The sequence below is a fragment of the Petaurus breviceps genome, unplaced genomic scaffold, assembly GCF_028583685.1.
Source record: "Petaurus breviceps papuanus isolate PSGF00001 unplaced genomic scaffold, PetGlider_PUasm1.0 37, whole genome shotgun sequence".
NCBI lineage: Eukaryota > Metazoa > Chordata > Mammalia > Diprotodontia > Petauridae > Petaurus > Petaurus breviceps.
The window spans coordinates 80,202,003-80,222,205 of NW_027186296.1; positions in this window are offsets into that span (position 1 = coordinate 80,202,003).

Here is a 20,203-nt window from a genome sequence, read left to right on the forward strand (position 1 = left end):
AGAATTTTGTAGGTGTTCAAGTGAGGTAGGACTAAATCACCTCAGGATTCCCATCCGACTTTTGTTTTCTGTATGCAACCCACATGTTAATGAGATACCAGCACTTGCTACTTCAGACCCAGACACAATCTTGGAGTGTCCCCCACAAAATCTCTTTGTCCCTTCATTTGTGAGGGGCCTTCCTATGGCTTCTGGTTTCCTCTCCTGCTGGAGGGACATCTCTGGAGTTTCTCCTCTCTAACAGCCTACCTGGTCTGTGAATGCCTTCTCAGGGTGGTGAATCATGTTGTCTCCAAAGGTCCTTCTAGCTCTTATATTCTGTGAATGTGATAAAGTTTAATGACTAGACACCTCAGCTTGCTCAGGAAACAGTCTTGGGGGGAAAGGAAAGGGGATGTAATAGAAGAGAATTCTATCCCCACTGCAATACAATTCAACAGGGAGGAGGAGGAGGAGAGGGAGGAGAAAAAGAGAGAGAGACAGAGAGAGAGAGAGAGAGAGAGAGAGAGAGAGAGAGAGAGAGAGAGAGAGGGAGAGAGAGAGAGAGAGAGAGAGAGAGAGAGAGAGAGAGAGAGAGAGGAGACGGAGACAAAGACACTCATTTCTCCCTACTGACCATTATGTTTCTCAGAGCTGCTAATGGAGTGCTGGAGGCCCTTATGAATGTGGTTAATGTGACCTGTGATTAACTCCAGGTTTTCATAGTAACTTTGGCTGTGGAACCCGTCTAGTCTTCAGGTGGGAGCCTCCCTTCACGGCCCAAATAGTAGGAGTCCCTGACTGTCAGAGCCTGAGGATATGACTAGAAGCCAGCTCATCACTACCCTTTCTATTGTTCTCTTAAAAACAAAATTTTCCCCTGGCAAATCAGGTGGCACATCCTGGTTTGCCTCCCAGTTCCTTGACTGTTTGTCTCACTAACTCCAGTCTTCAACTACTTTAGCTCACCTTCCCGTTTTCAATGTACTCCATACCTCTTCCCTTCTCCTGGCTCTTCTCCACCTATCCTTTGAATCATCCCCCCCCATTTCCTAACCCTCTATTCTGCTCAATATTAAGCTGGTTATAAAAAGGAAAGCAAGCTAAATATAATTCACACTAAAGTGTAAATGGATGATAGCCCCTGCTTAATCTAATTTTCTTGGGATATTTGCCTTTTGAAAAGGGAGATTTATAAATCCAAATGAATCTTAAATTGGAGAGAAAGTAAAGGGAAGACTTTCAGGCGGGTTGAATTGACTATGTATATGTCAGAGAGTCTTCTACTTGTCCCTTTATGCACTTCCAGCATCTGAAAGAAGCAAAAGTCATTGTTATGTGAGTCAGGGAGTCAGTGGTCAGAACCTCTGGTCTGTGGGGGTTGGGGGGAAGTGACAAAGACAGTCCTTTTTGGGTAGCTTCAGCAAGTTTCTAATTATAGCATCCATTTGTAACTGAGGTTTTTGGTCTTCCAAGAAGGCTTGATTATGGCATTCATAATTCATGGGCAGTCAGTCCGTGACCGATTCAGTGATTTCTCCGACCAAGGAGAGAATCTTGATCCTTTAAAAACTGATTTTTCACATTAGAATAGCAAGAGCAATTAGTTTTATTTTTAGCTCTGTTAACCAAGAGCATTAATGAAGCTGAAAGGACTCTTTTCCTTCCTTTCTTTATGGTCCCAAGGTGCTTCAAGAAAATTGAGCCTAGATGCTACCAGCTCTCAAGGCACCTCTTTTAGGGGCAGGTAGATTATGTTACCCAGCACCCTTCTTCTGATAGTGGTGGGTAAATGTGGTTTATAGCATGTGTCCCCACAAATTCATTTCTCCTGAGGCCTCCAATCAATTCTTTACCTTCTCCCTTAGGTGTGGCTATGGCTATTAGTGTCACTAGAGGGGTGGTGGTGGTGCCTTTAGAGGAAGGGGTGGGGTTTGGCTTGGAGGTATCAGAGTCAGGCACAAAACTCTGTATTTTCATAATTGCTGAGTTGTTTCAGTCCTGACAGATTCTTAGCGATCCCATTTTGGGTTTTCTTGGCAAAGATACTAGAGTAGTTTGCCATTTCCTTCTCCAGTTCATTTTACAGATTTGGAAACTGAGGCAAACAGGGTTAAGTGAGTTGTTCAGGGTCACACAGCTAATTAAGTGTCTGAGGCCAGATTAGAACACAGAAAGATGAGTCTTCCTGATTTCAGGCCTGGCATTCTCCAATTTTCAGAGTCCTAGATAATTGGCTGGTTGTTGTCCTTTATTTTCAGAGAGGGCCAAAATGACTTCACTATGTTGCAGTCAAATTACAGTGTGTCCGGCTGATCAGACCAACACAAGCTGGTATGCTCTACCACAGACTGGGTACAAATAGTCCATGTGAACATTTGGGGTGGAGATGTCTCTAAATTTGCACATCTCATGTTTACTTTGAGCCCCTGCAATTCTGCTTTGCTCATAGGGCACATATAGATAATTAAATAGAGCTAGAAAGGACATTAGAGAGCTATTCCAATCCTCTCGTTTTATGAAAGAGGAAACAGATACTCAGACAGAGGAAGTGATTTGTAGAAAGTTACACAGCTACTATGTGCCTATGTTTAAAAGGGCTAGCATGAAATCTATCTAGCATTTATGATATGTTTCCTATCTATATTTAGCTTCCACTGTTTTCCCTCTGCTTCAGCCAGACTTGATTCTTTTAATCGTGGAAAAATCAGATCTTAAAGATGACAGGTACCTGAAAGGTCATCTACTTTAGCTCATATTTGGACAGTAATCTCATTTACAGCATCTTTACTAAGTGGTTATCCAGTCTCCATCTTAAGACCTACCATAATGATGAACCCATCAATCCTAGGGAAGGTAAACTTATTCCTCTCTTGAATAGTTCAATTTAATTCACTAAACATTTATTAAGCTCCTACTATGTTCTGGGGATACAAATAAGAAAGAGAAAGACAACCCTGCCTTCTAGGAGCTTGCAATCTAATGGGAGGAGCGTGTCACCAGGGGGTATGATGTTTAGTGGAGGCCAAACCAAGCAGAACTTCTGATGAAAAGTGGAAGATTACCTGGAAAATTCTGATCTTAGCTCTTTAAAAATGAAGGCTTTGGGCAGCAGGGGGGATAGGGTGGGGGGAGGAGGAGAGAGTTCCCCCAATCAGAGGGAAGAAGCGACTGAGGTTGCTGAGAAGATGTTGAGTATCAAAAGCTGAGTCCATGAGCATGGTGCTGAGGTTTGAGGGGATCAGTTTGCCCTGGGAGAGGGCATGATGTTCCATAGAACTGAAACCAAGCAAAGCTGCTGATAGAAAATGGAGAATTACTTAGAAAGTTCTGAAAGAAATGGTTCTTTTGTTAGGAAAATTCCTCTAGATTCAGTTGAAATCTGTCACTGGAATCTCTATCTGTGGCTCCTCAGTTCTTTTCCCTAGGGTCAAGTAGAGGAAATCTCATCCCTTATTTTTATAGTGTTCTCTCTAATCATTAAATATAGCTATGACATTCACCCCAAGTCTTCTCATTAAATGCCCACAGATCCTTCAATTAATCTTCATATGCTGTAATTTCTAATTCTTTTGCCTGGTCCTAGTCACCTCTGGAAATGCCCTAGTTAGGTACTTGCTAAGATGAGGCTCTCAGAACAGAACTGAAGACAATAATCCAAATGTCATCTAATGGGGGCAGGGAATGGGCAGAGGATGGGTAAACTGAGGCAAATAGAAGTCAAGTGACTTGACCAGGATCATTCAGGTAGTGTCTAAGATGGAATTTGGTATGGTGTTAACAAGTATTGAACGTTGAGTCACAAGACTTGAGATCAAATCTTGGGTCTCCTACTTGATATCCTTGTCACCTTGGGTATATCTAAACTTCCCTGGGCTTCTGTTTCCTCATCTCTAAAGTGAGCGGCATGGGTTAGGTGGCTTCTGAGGCTATTTCTGGCAGCTAGGTGGCCCAGTGGATAGAGTACCAGGCCTGGAGTCTGGAAGATTGATCTTCCTGAGTTCAAATCTGGTCTCTGATACTTACTAGCTGTGTGACCCTGGGCAAGTCACTTAGCCCTGTTTGTCTCAGTTTCCTCATCTGTAAAATGATTTGGAGAAGGAAATGGCAACCTACTTTGCCAAGAAAACCTCAAACGGGTTCATGAAGAATCAGATACAATTGAAACAACTGGATGACTAAGATTCCTTCCATCTCTAGATGTCTGATTCTATGAAATAAGTATAAGCTGATATTGTTCTAGGATTCGGAATGATAACATTTTTACATACTCAACATCCTCAATAAATAAAAGGGAAACAGATAACTTTAGTCCTGTTTGTGCCATTTGGTGCAAGCTTTTGGATAAGTCACTTAGTCATTGTTATACCTACATACAAGGCACTATTCTGGGCACTGGGGACTCAAAGACAAAATGGCAAACAGTCCAAGGCATTTATTGTCTATTTGGTTGTTTTCTCTGGATCTTGGTGATCTCATCTGTCAAATTACAGATGTTAAATGAGTAGGAGGAGACAGAAATATAGACATACAGGCATAGTCTGTTAGAGCTGCAAGGAACCTTAGTGATCTAGTCAAACCCCTCCTCATCTTAGGGAAGAAGAAAGCAAGGGGAAACAACTTGCTCAAAGCCAATCCATCAAGTTGGTGGAAGAGTTGAAATTAGAACTCAGTTCTCTTGACCCCCAGCCCAGTGCTCTTTCAACTACTCCTAATATTATCTGTAGGATCCCTTCCAGCCCTACCATTCAATGATCCTTTGAGAGATAGTGCTCTGTGTGGGCAGGATTGTCAGAGGCATCACTGATTCACTGGCCTTGGGGAATTTGGGGTTGGTGCCTGGGAAATTCAGCATCAGCAGTAGCCCTATGTACTTATTCCCTTGGGTTGAGGCACATAATATGATGGTCCTTGTCCCCTTAGGAACTTATAATTTAGTTGTAGACAACATAAGAAGCAAATATGGACCACAAAATAAAATTAGGGCATAATGGTCAATTTTTAAAAAACAAAACAAAACAAAGTAGAGTGTTTTGCTTTTTATTTTTTAGATTCATCTGGTCCTAACCCATTGTAATTACATGGACACCAGTCAAATTGGATCCTATGATTGAGAGCTGGGAGGGACTTTAGAGATCATTCAGTCTAATCTTCCAGCCATATCTTGGGGAGGAAAAAAACTGAAGTTTGGGGAAAAGATTTGCTCAAGGGTACCCAAGTCCTAAGTAGTGGAGCCAGGTTCATGGGATCATGGGAATCAGAGCTCTAGAGCTGGGAAGGACCTCAGAAGGCCTGGCTAGTCCAACTGCTTCATTTTACAGATGATCATACAGGCTTAGGGACGCTAAGTGACTTGCTCAAAGTCACATGGGTGGTAAGTGTTAGGAGCAGGTTTAGAAGCTGGGACAAATCTAATCCTTTTTCTATTACCTCACAGTGAATGGTCACCCTGCATTATGGAGGTCAAGTTCCCTGGTTCTAGGATACTAAATCTCACATTACTACCCTCTAAAGCATTCTTTGAACAAATAATTTGTGTTGCTTTTACCTGTTCAGCCTCCTATAGCAGGACAACCTCAATCTGAGAAAAGCATAGCCCTTGGGTTCCATGAAAAGATCTTTCTTTCCTACCCTGCCCCCTCTCCTCTGCTCCTAGTTTCTTTCCCACTTGAATCCCAGTTCAACCCTTGAAATGAGGGATCACTTGCGAGGCTTCCAGGCAGTCCAGGGCCCAAATGATTTCCTGTCATTCCATACGAGGGTGTTTTAAAAATGAGGCCCCCATGGAGAGTGGCTCTCGGATGTTAGATGGGCCTCAGACAAGGGATATGAATCTTGGCAGAGGGTCCTTCGTGAGGAATGAGGGGCTGGCATGGGTTCATCAAACACTCTTCTGCTCTCAGGTAACACATCAATCTCCTTCCTCTAGCCTCCAGGGAGATGCTAATGAGGCATGTGTCTCATATACCATCCAGGCCTAGTCACAGAAAAGGCCTGGGGGCAGGGGGGGGGTGTAGAGAGAAGGTAGATTAACTGAATTTGAGACAAGTCTTAAAAGAGGAAGGGAGAAGAGGTGAGGGCTCAAACCTATGGCCCAAGTTCAGTCAGTCATAGATGCAGTATGGTTTCAATCATCTATAAGATTCCCACCATAGGAAAAGCCTTGTGAAAGTGCTGCCCATTGTCTGTAAAGGTGCCACTAGAGGCAGCTCAATGGCCCAGCGGAAAGAGTTCTGGGCTTGGAGTCAGGAAGACCTGAGTTCAAATTTCACCTTGGACACTTACTAACTATGTGACCCTAAGCAAATCCCTTCATATCTGCCTACCTGGGTTTCCTCTATTGTAAAGTGAAAATAATAACAGTACCTACCTCTCAGGGTCATTGTGAGGATCAAATGAAATTTCTGAAATGGTTAGCATGGTACCCAACATATAATAGGTACTTAATCCTTCCTTCTTTCCTCCGTCCCTCCCTCTCTCCTTCCCTTTCTCTTTCCTTCCATCCCTTCCTTTCTTCCTTCCTTTGACCCACAGCCAATAGGATCTTCTTTTTTTAATGAGGATGGGCTGTACTGACCCTGTTCCTCACCACAACCCCATGAGGAAAAGAAGCCAGATATTAAAGTAACCTCCTTAGGAATGAGGAAACAGGCTCAAGCTGTATGTTAGAATGAGGCAGAGCTGGGCCTGGCACCCAGACCTTCCTACTCTTAAGACCAGCACTTAGTCTCCTGTGACCAAAGGTTTATACTTACAATTCAATTCACATCAATTAAGCATTTATTATGCACCTGCAATGTTCTAGGTGTTGATACAAAGACAAGAACGGAACAATCCCTATTTTCTTTTTTTTTATTTTTGGAGGGGGAAATGCAGGGCAATTGGAATCAAGTGACTTGCCCAAGGTCACATGGCTAGTAAGTGTTAAATGTCTGAGGCCGGATTTGACCTCAGTTCCTCCTGACTCCAGGGCCAGTGCTTGACCTAGCCAGCTCCAACAATCTCTATTTTCAAGGACCTTACATTCTAACAGGGGCAGAGAGGGGATGGGAAAGAACTTGTACACATTTTAATACAAAGTAATTAACATCAACCTGTTGTTATTTGTTCTTCGTTTTCAGAGGAACATGACATCATGTGGTGATGTCATGACTAAATCATGAATTAAGTGAGCCAGTTATGCTAACTCATCAGTCTCCCTATCTCTTCCAGAGCCATTGAAATCCAGTGGCAAAACAAAAGTCAAGATGATTGGTCATGGCTTGGGATGCAGTGGATGACCTTGGCATCTTTGATGTCTGACCAAGCTCTAAGTGCTTCACAGCTCCTGTTTCAGCCACCTTCATGGCCATTGGAACAAATTGTTCTCATCCACCCATTCCACCAGGGGAAGCCTTTACATGCTTGGAGTAGACATCCCTTAATTCACCGACAGGAGGCCTGTTGATTACACTCAACCTGGTTTAGCCCATCTGCCAAGATGGTTTACCAGGTTGTGGCCTCTGTTCATGCTATAGCTTCTTAGAGCTACAGGTGAGAGTTGGGTGAAGGTGGAAACCAAAGGTGGATGAGGAGCCCTGAAAAGGGCTTGGCAAACCCTCACAGCAGAGGTGCTAGTCTTCCCTGAACACCCCAAATACCCCAAGATGAACCTATGGGAATCAGGAAATAGTATACCTCAAACTGAGCTTTGGAGGGAGCTAGGGGTTTCAAGAGGCAGATGCAAGGAAGGAAAGCATTTCAGGCATGGGGCACAGCCTATACAAAAACATGGGTAAAAAGAAATGGAATGCTGTGTACAGGGAACAGTAAGTGGATAGTTTGGCTGGAATTTAGGGTGTATAAATGGGAGTAATGTATAAATTAACTTGGAAAGATATGTTGGAATAAGATTTGGGAAGACTTTAAATGCCAAACAGAGGAATTTGCATTTTATCCAAGTGGCAAAAGGGGCCCACAGAAGCTTCTTGAGAGAGAGTGGTTGTGATCATTGTGTTTGATAACTATCAATTTGACAGATGTGTGGAACACATGGAGAGGCTTGATGCAAGGTGATCAATTAGGAGGTTAGTGCAACAGCAAAGTTACTGTAATTTATAGGGTTGTCCTGGTCTAGGTTAGAGATACTGGTTGGTTGGGGAACATTTTTTCATTGTACAAAATTAGCTGTCCCCAAAAGTGATCAAATTCCTGAAACTGACCTTATTAACACCAATTTCTAACTTGTGATGAAGCAAGGGGATTTTGGTGAGATGGATCTTATTTGCCTATGGCATTGTAGGCAGTTGATTTATGACCTTAGAGGTGTCTTGTCAAAGGGGAACTAGGTAAAGCTGTATTTGGGGGTTGAGTTTTTTTTTCTAAAAGCAGATAGTCATAGATGGAAAGATGAGACAAGTGTATTTAGGTGCCACAGATAAGCATTGAGACAGCTATGACATGTTTCCTAGGGCAAGGTATGGGGGATATGATTTACTGGGTTTTTCTCATGGCTCTTGTGTTGACTAGTTGCCTCAAGAAATGGTGCCATGTTGTATAGCAAAGGCACCATACTAGGAGTCAGAAAACCTGGATTCTAGTCCTGACTCTGCCAATTATATTTCTTATGTGACTCTGGACAAATTACTTAACCAAGAGGTGTCAAAAACTTAGCCCAAGCCGGCTAGGTAGCACAGTGAATAGAGCACCAGCCCTGGAGTCAAGAGAACCTGAGTTCAAATCCAGCCTCAGATACTTAACACAAAAAACTAGCCATGTGACTTTGGGCAAGTCACTTAACCCCAATTGTCCCTCCAAAAAGCAAAAACAAAAAGCAAACAAAAAAAATTAGCCCAAGCAGCCCACAACACACTTGAGTATACCTGAACCAGATTAAAATGCAATTGGAAAATATTTAATAAAATAAATAAATATACAATAAAACACAGATAATATTACATTTAAAAACTAAGTCAATATGTGACCTGCAAGGATCCTTAGATGTAGATTAGTGCCCCCTCCTGTTTCTATCTGAGTTTGGCACCACTGACAAATCCTCTGAGCCTCAGTTCCCTCATCTATAAAATAAAGAATAAGATGGATAAAATGGTTGTTTAAGGTTGTTTTCAGATTCTATGAAAAATAAATTTCAGATGTCATGGGGAAATATTGTTGGGTGAAAGTGAGAGATAACTTCTTGTGGCCCCAAGAACTCATTAGTTTACCAGCTAAGGACTGCTGGCCCTATCTACACTTTTGGCTGGCTCTCAGAATTTGTGATATTTGATGGGGTGAGAGTGAAATATGGTGGTCCAGAGAAACTTCAATGTTGTTCCTTATGCTATCAGAAGATATTTGAGGAGTCATTGACTAAGAAAAGCATAGGCCCATATAGACTGAGAGAGCCATAGAATCTTAGATCTTGAAAGAACCTTAGAAGGTTAAGATAGTCTAAGCTCTTCATATTATGGATGATGGGAGTGATGTCTGCTGTGGTTAAATGAATTATCTAAGGTCACATGGAGATTTAAGGCCATAGCTGGGACTAAAACCCAGGGTTCCCGGCTCCCAGTCCAAGGCTTACCCAGAAAGGAGGGTTGTTGCATCCAACTACTCTGAGTCATTAGGAAAGAAGCAGGTGGCTGACATTTCCCCAGTCTCATCTGTGTCTTCTGCCTACACGCCAGGCCCTAAATGTCAAAGTGGGCAGTGATGTGCAAGCAGAGATGGAGCGGGCAGGGAGAGCCCACTTACTTTTATTAACTTGATTAAATAAATAAGCTCAGCAGATGTGAGGAGATGGGACTTCAGTGACATGTTGTATAACAAGACAATTGATTTTATTTACATGGATTGGGAACTTTGCAGTCTAACTGAATAATATCCCCTTCCTCAATGCCCAGAGACCCCTGGCACAGATGTTGGTGACTTTATTCTTTCCTAAGACTTGGTCCTTGCTGATGGTGAAGGGGCTCAGTGGACAGAGAGATGTGGGGAAGCTGTTTCAGGTTCTTCCCCAGATGTGGATGTTGATGTGAAATTTTAACACCCCCCTCCACTGCCCAGTCTCCTGTAAGAAACCAGAGACATAGCACAGTAGGATTACAATGATGGACCACAATGATCCTGTATTATTATTTCTGCTGACAAGTTAGAAAGTCAGGATTTGAATCAGAGCAGGAAGAATGCAGGTTACTTATTAGTTCTGTCTCCTGTGTCAGATGGAAGGGGCACAGAAAAATCTAAGCCCTTAGGAACCTTTTAAAGGGTGACAGGGGAATATTTTCTTGAACTCTCCCAATTCTTTTTCATTCCTCCCTCTCCCCACCTTATTCAAGAAATTCACCAAGTGTGATTATATCCTTTGAAATGTATCTTACAATTGGTTTAACTGGTCTAGAAAACAATTCAGAGATATACTAGAAAAGTCATTAAACTATACATACATTTTGATGCAGCAATACCAAAAGGATGTCAAAGAAAAAAAACCCATATATGCAAAAATATGTATAGCAGCATTTTGGGGGGTAGCAAAGAACTAAAAATTAAATATATTCCCATCAACCAGGGAGTAGCTGGGCACATTGTGGTATGTGAATATAATGGAATATCATTGTGCCATGAGGCTTGAAGAATTCAGAGAAACTTGGGAAGATTTGTATGAACTGATGAAGTAAGAGGAACCAAGGGGACAGTTTACACTGATTGCAACAATATAAAGATGGAAAGGTATCGGAACATCAATTTATCAATACAGTGGCTGACCAGTTGACTTTAGAGGACAGACAGTGAATTATGCCTCCCTTCTCTCATTGCTGAAGTGGTAAACTATATGTATGGCATAAGGTAGATATTGTCAGACAGATAACACGTGGATAACTTTTTGTTACAAAGGAGGCTTATGCAGGGAGGGGAAAGGTTTTTCATTTAAAAAGAGAAATGTCTCACATAGACTCAAAGAATTTTATTTTATTTTTGAGCTTTGGAGGGCAATTGGGATTAAATGACTTGACCAAAGTCACACAGCTACTAAGTGTGTCAAATGCCTGAGGTGAGATTTGAACTCAGGTCCTCCTGACTCCAGGGCTGGTGCTCTATTCACTGCACCACCTAGCCACCCCAACTCAAAGAATTTTAGAACTAGAAAGGACCTAAGGCATTATTCTGCCCCAACTCCCCCCATTTTTTTCTTTTCAATCTTATATTTAGTAAATTTTAAAAATCAACAGCATTTCCAAATATATCCTCTTCTCTTACTCAGCCATCCCATGCAACAAAGCTTAAAAAGAAAGAGAAAAAAATGTTATTCAGTAAAATCAACCAACACTTCACGTCTCACAACTCATAGTCCCCTCTCTCCGTAAAATGAAGAGGGAGGTGCATTTTCTCAATTATTTTCCATGGCCACCTTAGTCATTGTAACTACATAGCCCACACTCCCACCATTTTATAGATGGGGAAACGGAGGTCCAGAGAGAGGGAAACTTAATTAGTGACTGAGCTAGGAGTAGGTCTCTTGACTTTCATTGTAATGCTCTTTCTACCTTACCAGTAGAAGAGTGTTATGTTTTATATTATTATGTATTATATTGAGTAAATAAATCAGTTACCCCATCCTGACTGAAGTAATTGATAAAATGTTAACTAACCTTTAACCAGGTGGGGACATATTTAAATTGAAGCAAATCAATTAAAGACATATCACGTTTGTGAAATCAATTTATATGTCTCTGATGAGCCATTGGAGGAAGTGGAGTGATGTTGCATAGGAAGAGTATTTCTATTGATTAAAAAAAAACTTGATTATGCACTGAGTTGTCTATAAACTATCAAAACAGTTTAGTTTGGGAGATTTGATTCCAGTAAGTACCTCACCTGAGAAGGAGTTGCTTGGGGGAAGAACAGGAGGGAGACCCTGATAACCTCAGCCTTGTTGATTCCCCCTCTCTCCTTAACTTTGCTAGAATAATGTCTTGTGAACTTCAGAAGTACAGAGGGTTTCTCATTGTTGTTCCTAAAACAGTTAAGGGAAGTGGCTGTATTGGGAGCCAAGGACACATTAGATAAGGCCTCACAGCTCTATAAAACTTCCCAGCAGAAAATTACCATACCTAATTGGAATATCTTAAGAACTCCAGTAAAGGGACTTTCAGGAGCTATATGGCCCCTTTATCACACGAATTTTCTAAGTCTGGGTAGATTTTCCCTTGGACTCTGTGTATACTTGAAGGCAATTGTGGAACAAACTTTTAGGGAAATGTTTTGTACCAACTTTTTTATTGTACCCATCTAATACCCTTTAATGAAAACTACTTAAGTCTGTCTGATTAAATGATGCCAACTAATAGTTGTGGTGGCAACCACATACAGTTGGGACTCATGAGCTCTAGTGCCAGAAAAGACACCCCCTATCTCCTCAAGGTTAACCTTAGAGCTTTGAGGAGATGTACTGGCTGAGCTCTGGGGACCCAGTCTGCCCAGTGGCAGTGGGAATTGAAATAGTCATCTCAGAGCATGCACTAAACTAAGCCTGTCATCTTGAGACATTACAAATACATGCTTGAAACTTAAATAACAATATTTAGGTTTCTATATTGTCAATTCTGTATTATTTTCCTTGCTATATTTCTCCCTACTTCCCTTCACTATAGCCTGGGTGTATGTGCCTAAGTTTCCTGTAGAGCTATGAAGACTTTGGATGCAGCAAGGTAGTTCAGTGGATAGAGTGCTAGGCCTGGAGCATGGAAGAGCTGAGCTAAAATTCAGCCTCTGACACTCACTAGCTATGTGACCCTGAGCAAGTCACTTACTTTCTGTTTGCCTTAATCCACTGGAGAAGGAAATGGCAAACCACCCTAGTATCCTTGACAAGAAGACCCCATGTGGGTCATGAAGAATCTGACACAACTAAAACTTCTGAACTACTGCAAATGAAGACTTTATAGTCTTGATATATAGATCAAAATCCAGTGCCCCAGGGTATGACTGGGGCAAAAAGCAGAGTATCAGGAAGGGCTCTCTGAGCTGTGACCTTGGTGGATCATTGAGTTTCAGAGTGATAGAATGCCTCATAGGCTTGGGGATCTCTGAACTATTTCCTGAAGAGGAAGGCGAGAAACTACTTATCTCAAGTTTCAATTAGGCCCTAGACAATGTTGGTCATTTCTTTGACTTTCACCAAGGTGGGAAGACAAGAATGTGAAGAGAGGAGACTCTGATTCATGTAGTAAAAAGATCTTTTACCCTTAGAATGGTTACAGTGACCTTCCAGCTAAACTGTCTTAGGTCTTCTAATTGATATGCAAACAAATTATGAAAAAAAAAACCCAAACAAACCCTAAAACAACCCTCCCCCCAAACCTTAAGGAGTTTATACTTAATCTAGGGAAATAATGCACATATGTAGGTATACACACACTGTATACAAGGTAACTCCAAGAGGATGCGGTAGCAGCTGAGGGTGTCAAGAAAGATCTTACGTTGGAGGTGGCTCTTGATCGTGCCTTAAGGAGGATTCGGGGCTCTAAGAGGCAGAGATGACATAGCGGGAAGAGCATTCCAGCAGGTCATATACCTGGTGCAAAGTCAATGATCTGAGACGGTGTGTTATGTGTGAAGTCACAGCAAGACGGCCATGGGTGGGCCACACAAAGCGTGTGCAGGGGAGTAGTGTATAACAGGCCTGGATAGATTAAGGCCAAACAGAGGAGCATGTATCTGATGGGAAGGGCAATAATGAACCATGAGGGGTTTTTGAGTAGGTGACTGATGTGGTCAGACTTACGCTTTGGGGAGGATGGATTGCCTGCCATGTTGTAGATGCTTAGATGAATGCATTTTGATTGATTAGAGAGTGAAGAGACTTGAGAAAGGGAGACTAATTAGCCTTGATGGAGAGAGTATTTACGTAGGTGAAATCATATATCTTTGAAAGTGGATAATAGTAATAGCTTATATGGACATGCTTTACAGTTTTCAATCTGCTTTACGTACGTAATAGGAATAATCAGGGGGGCCCTCTTTGGTCTCCTCTGACTGGAGTACTTCCCATGGAGATTAGCATATACTCTGACTCTTTCCAGTGGTCCCATGATCCAGTCACTTCTGATGACACATTTGCAGTGGTTTCTGGCTTAAGGGCATCTATGAACAGAATCTGTAGCTTATTTTCCACTGGTCCCAATGCTGAGGGCAGGTGGGAAGATTCCAAAGGATAGATCTTGCTTTCTCGGTAGACTTTAAAAGGAAAGAGAGCTTCTAGTATGGCCTTTTCTTCCCATCCATTGAGTTTGGGCTTCCCCCCCTTGGGGAAGGAGAGATATCTGTTCTCCCTCTACCTTCTTCTCCCAGCGGCTATGCTGACATGGTGTTTGTCTGGGTGAGCTCAAGGCCCTGGTTGTTTCCTCCATTTTGTGTCTCTCTAAGTTTGGAAGTTCCCGAATCAGGTGCTGGTTGCCCATTTGAATTGGCTTCCTTAGGGGCATCCTTTTCAGAAGAGATGACCACTACTAAATCACTACAGATGAAAGGCCTAAGAAAGCCCAAACCATGTCCTGGCTCACCAGACGATATAAACCTTCAAGTGAATTATTCATACAGTGCACGTCTGAGGAAAAAGTGAGGTGCTTATTCTGCAGTTCGACAAAATGTTTCATATCAGTCTCCTGGGAAACTGTAATATATGATGGGTATCACACTATATCATGTTTTAAGTATTTGTCACTTCATACTTAGGAGTCTTTTGTGTTTTAAGCATTTCTCTGTGGTGGAAGAAATAAATAGCTGTACTATACCTGAGCTGCTTTGTACTCTGAGTACCTTCCTAGAAGGGACACTTTTCATCCATTTTGGCAAAACCTTAAATATGAGCTATTCCTAAGTTTCGTTTTAGAGATTTTTCTTGGAGCTTTATTCTGGGATAGGGGTACAATGAACCAGAGAGTACATGATAAGCCTCAGTCCCTGCCAATGAACCTGGCCTACTTGATTCTAGATGTATGTGGTGGGAGAGAAGACATCCCTTGCCCCTTGGACTATGGGCTATTCATCTACATGATTACATTTGAGCCCCACAACAACTCTGTCAGATAGGGCAAAAAATATTATCCCTACTTTAAAGATGGGAAAATAGATCTTAGAGATGAAATCACTTACTCATTGATAAAGCAAGATCTACAACAGCAGCTCTCAAACTTTGTCCTCAGTATCCCTTTATACTATTAAAAATTATTGAGGATCTGTCCAAAGGGTTCTTGTTTATGTGGGCATATTTATAGATATTTACCATATTAGAAATAAAAGCTAATTTTGGATTTGTAGACCTTTTGAAAGAGTTTCGAGATTCCCAGCATTTTCTGGACCACACTTTGAGAACCACTCTTCTAGAGAACTAATCTTCAGACTCTTGATTCCCATCAATTGTGAAACTTCTCTTTCTTGCCCCCCCTTCCCCACTGAAATGATTGTTTTTATTTTATATACTTTGTTTTTGCTTGTGGGTGTATGCTTTGTATCATGCTCCACCTTCATCCCTACTCCCACCCTAGGAGAATATAAGTTCCTCTATGGCAGGGACAGTTCTGGTTTTGCTTTTGTATCCTGAGTGTCTTATTGAATATGTTTAGTGCTTAATAAATTCTTATTGAATTGAATTTTGAGTACAGGGCAATTCTCATGGTACCACACTAGACTTTACTTTAGAATGGCCTCTGTATTGAGTAACGGAGACATTTGGAATAAGAACTTTAGGTGTTTCATTCTTTACTGAAACAAAATATTTTTGGTTAATGGTGGATTTTAATCAAATAACATGGTAGGTAACTTTGTCAGCCTGGGATGGAATTTCCTGTCCAGGATCTCAGTGGTTGGGTGGTGGGTGCTTTCATGTGACGTGGTGGGAATGTTAGAGTTGGTGGGCATTTGTGAGTGCTTTGCAGGAAAGACACCCAGACATAATAATAGCCAGGCATTTGCCAGTGTCTACAAATGAAGCTTTTCTTTATAGCTGGTCATGAGCTTTTAATATATCACACTTAAACCATTTAATGCTGGACTCAGCTGAGCAGTGGAGAATATGTTGAAATTGTTGGGAGTAATTGTGCATGGGTCCAAGGGGGAGGGCAGGATGATCTCATAGGCCTTGTTTCATTTCCACAAGTCTATCACTCAGTTTCTCTCCTCCTTATTAAACCAAAGCTCCCCCCTCCAAGGAAATAAAACTGCTAACTGATATTTATATATCTGCTGAGAGTTGTGTGACTTGGAAACCAGCAAGAATGGTTTAAAGCTATCTATTGAAAAAAGAGACTTGTTTCTTGCATGAAATCATCTTATTGGAAAAGTTACCTAATTTTTTTTTCAACCACACTTAGAAACGTCAGTTGTTGTCTAAAGCTAAGGACACAGCCAATATAGAAATCATGGTTGGCTGAGTGCTGGTGCATCAAGTCACCGTTTCTGTATCTGGGAGGATTTTTGTGCAAAAGTCATAATGGCTTCCCTGGACTCTGACATTTTTCCTTTTTAAACAATTGAAAAATTGTTTTTGTTTTTTATCACATTTTTTTTTGTTTTTACATCACATTCACTACTGAATATATTCTGTGTGTGTGTGTGTGTGATCCTTCCATACTCCCTTATTTAGTGAGTGACAAAGAAAAAATTTTTTTTAAAGCAAAAATTTCTGTGAAATGAGCAGAACCAAGAGAACACTGTATATACAGTAACAGCGATTATTGTTTTAAGAACAACTTTGAGGGAATAAGTCATTTTGACTATTATAAATACCCAAATTAACTACAAAGGACATATGAAGGAAGATGCTATCTGTATTCAGAGGAAGAAATGATAAATAGAAGTATGTATGGAATGATTTATACATATATATATATATATATATTTGTGTCTAATGGTATCCATCTCTAGGGTGGGGGTGGGAAGGGAAGAAAAGAATGGAAAAAAGTAATTTACATAATTACTTTATTGCATATTTAAAATAAATAGGATGTTGTACATAATAGATTTGCAGTTTTGTGCAATCATCTTTTTTTCAATTTATTTATTTATTTTTAGTTTTCAACATTCATTTCCACAAGATTTTGTTACAAATTTTTCTTCCCATCTCTCCCCTACCCCACCCCCAAATAATGAGCCTCTTGAATACCACTTCCCCAAATCTGTTCTCTCTTATATCCTCCCCCATGCCCCCCAACTTTCTAGTAGGGCAAGATGGATTTCTATACCCCAGTGCCTATATATCTTATTTACCAGTTGCATGTAACATGCATTAACATTGCTTTTTTGAAACTTTGAGTTCCAGAGTCCCTTCTTCCCTACTCACCCACCCCCACAGGGAAAACAAGCAATTCAACATAGGTTGTACATGTGTAGTTATGCAAAACATTTCCATAGTAGTTACATTGTGAAAGACTAACTATATTTCCCTCCACCCGATCCCGCCCCCCCACTTATTCTCTTTTCTCCTTTGACCCTGTCCCTTTTCAAAACTGTTTTCTTCTAACTACCCTCTCCCCCATTCTGCCCTCCCTTCTATCACCCCTCCCTCTCTTATCCCCTTCCCTCCTGCTTTCCTATAGGGTAAGATACCCAACTGAATGTGTATGTTACCACGTTTCCCCGATAATAAGACCTATCCCAAAAATAAGCCCTTCCCTTACTGTGCAAGATTCCTCTAAAATAAGCCCTCCCCCGAAAATAAGCCCTATTGAGATTGCTACTGTAGTGAAGATGATCCCCTGCGCTACACACTACATTACGGTACCCTCTGTATGCACCGTTCCCCCCCCCCCCCCGTGAAACGCATGCTGTGCTCCGAGCTGCATCCAATCAGAGCTGCAGCAGTGAGCGCCTCATCCTGTTCTTCCCCAGTGATTTGCTTATTGAATAAAGGTACATTTTTTTGTTCACATTTACCTGTTTATTAAAATTGCTGTCAATGTTCATTAAAATAAGCCCTCCCCTGAAAACAAGCCCTCTGGTGTTTTTCTGTCCAAAAAAATAATAAGACAGTGTCTTATTATCGGGGAAACACGGTATTCCCTCCTTAAGCCAAATTTAATGAGAGTAAGGTTGGCCCATTCCCTTTCACCTTCCTACTCTTCCCCTCCATTGTAACAGTGTTCTCTTGCCTCTTTTATATGAGATAATTTACCCTATTCTATCTCTCCCTTCCTCCTCCCAACATATTACTCTCTTACCTCTTAATTTTATTTTTAAGATATCATCCCTTCATATTCAACCCATTCTGTGTCCGTTGTCCATATATAAATGTACACACATATGCACACACACATATATTTATACACACATGCACCCTCCTATATATACCTATATATGTATATAAACATATATATTCCCTTCAACTATCCTTATATTGAGAAAAGTCTCATGAGTTATAATTATCGATTTTCCATGTAGGAATGTAAATAGTTCAACTTTAATAAGTTCATTATGATATCTTTTTCCTGTTTACCTTCTCATGCTTCTCTTGCTTCTTATAATCGAAAGTCAGATTTTCTGTTCAGCTCTGGTTTTTTCATCAAGAATGCCTGAAAGTCCTCTATTTCATTGAATGACCATATTTTCCCCTGAAGCGTTATACTCAGTTTTATTGGGTAGGTGATTCTTGGTTTTAATTCTAGCTCCTTTGACCTCCAGAATATCATATTCCAAGCCCTGTGATCCCTTAATGTAGAAGCAGCTAGATCTTTTGTTATCCTGATTGTGTTTCCACAATACTCAAATTGTTCCTTCCTGGCTGCTTGTAATATTTTCTCCTTGACCTGGGAACTCTGGAATTTGGCTATGATGTTCCTAAGAGTTTTGTTTTTGGGATCTTTTTCAAGAGGTGATTGGTGAATTCTTTCGATTTCTATTTTGCCCTCTGGTTCTAGAATATGAGGGCAATTTTCCTGGAGAATTTCTTGAAGGATGATTTCTAGGTTCTTTTTTTGATCATGGCTTTCAGGTAGTCCAATAATTTTTAGATCATTTCTCCTACATCTATTTTCCAGGTCTGTGGTTTTTCCAATGAGATATTTCACATTGCCTTCTATTTTTTCATTTGTTTGGCTCCGTTTTACAGTATCTCGATTTCTCATAAAGTCATTAACTTCCATTTGCTCCAATATAATTTTGAAGGAATTATTCTCTTCAGTGAGTTTTTGAAATTCCCTTTCCATCTGGCAAATTTGGCTTTTTAAGGCATTCTTCTCCTCATTGGCTTTTTGGACCTCTTTTGCCATTTGAATTAGTCTATTTTTTAAGGTGTTATTTTCTTCAGAATTTTTTTGGATCTCCTTTAGCAGGCTGTTGACTGGCTTTTCATGATTTTCTTGCATCATTCTCATTTCTCTTCTCAGTTTTTCCTCCACTTCTCTTACTTGATTTTCAAAATCCTTCTTGAGCTCCTCCATGGCCTGTGACCTATTCATATTTTTCTTGGAAGCTTTTGATGCAGGAGTTCTGACTTCATTGTCCTCCTCCAGTTCCATGCTTGGATCCTTTTTGTCCCTCCAAAAGGACTGTATGGTCTGATTGCACTTCCTCATCTTGCCAATTACTTGACTTCTGAGCTCTTTGCCATGGTAGAACTCTGCTTACAGAATGAACAGAGCTTTGCCCCAAATTGCTGGGGTTTTCACAGCTGCTGGACCTATTAGTTGGGCACCCTCTCTACAGCCCCCACAAGCTCTGGCTCGCTGGCCACATCCCCCAGGACCACCACCCAAGACTGGGATCTAGATTCAGGTAGGTCAAAGAAAGAGCTATTACCCTCTGAATGGTTACTTGGTCCCCCTACAATCTGCAGTCCAGGACCTCTGATAGCACCCATGTGGCACCACAGCGGCCTCCCACCACTTCTAGACCCAGGGGCAGGGGCCAGACCTCACTGTTACTTCACCGTTACAACAGAGTTCCAACTGACCTTTTATTTTCTCTTTGGCATTTATGGGTTAAGGAGTCTGGAAACCACCACAGCTGCTGGTGATTCACTCTCCTGAAGTCTTCTCTGGCTGGTCTGGGTGCTGGTCAGGGCCACCCTGGGGCCAGAACCAGGGTTCACTGGGGACTGCTCTTGACTCCCAGTACACTGTGATAGACCTTTGCTGTCGGCCTGCCAGGCTGCCTTCGGCAAGAGATTTGTTTCTCTCTGTCTCTATATGGGTTCTGTAGCTTTAAAATTTGTTTAGTGTCTTTTTTATAGGTATTAGAGATGGTTGAAGCC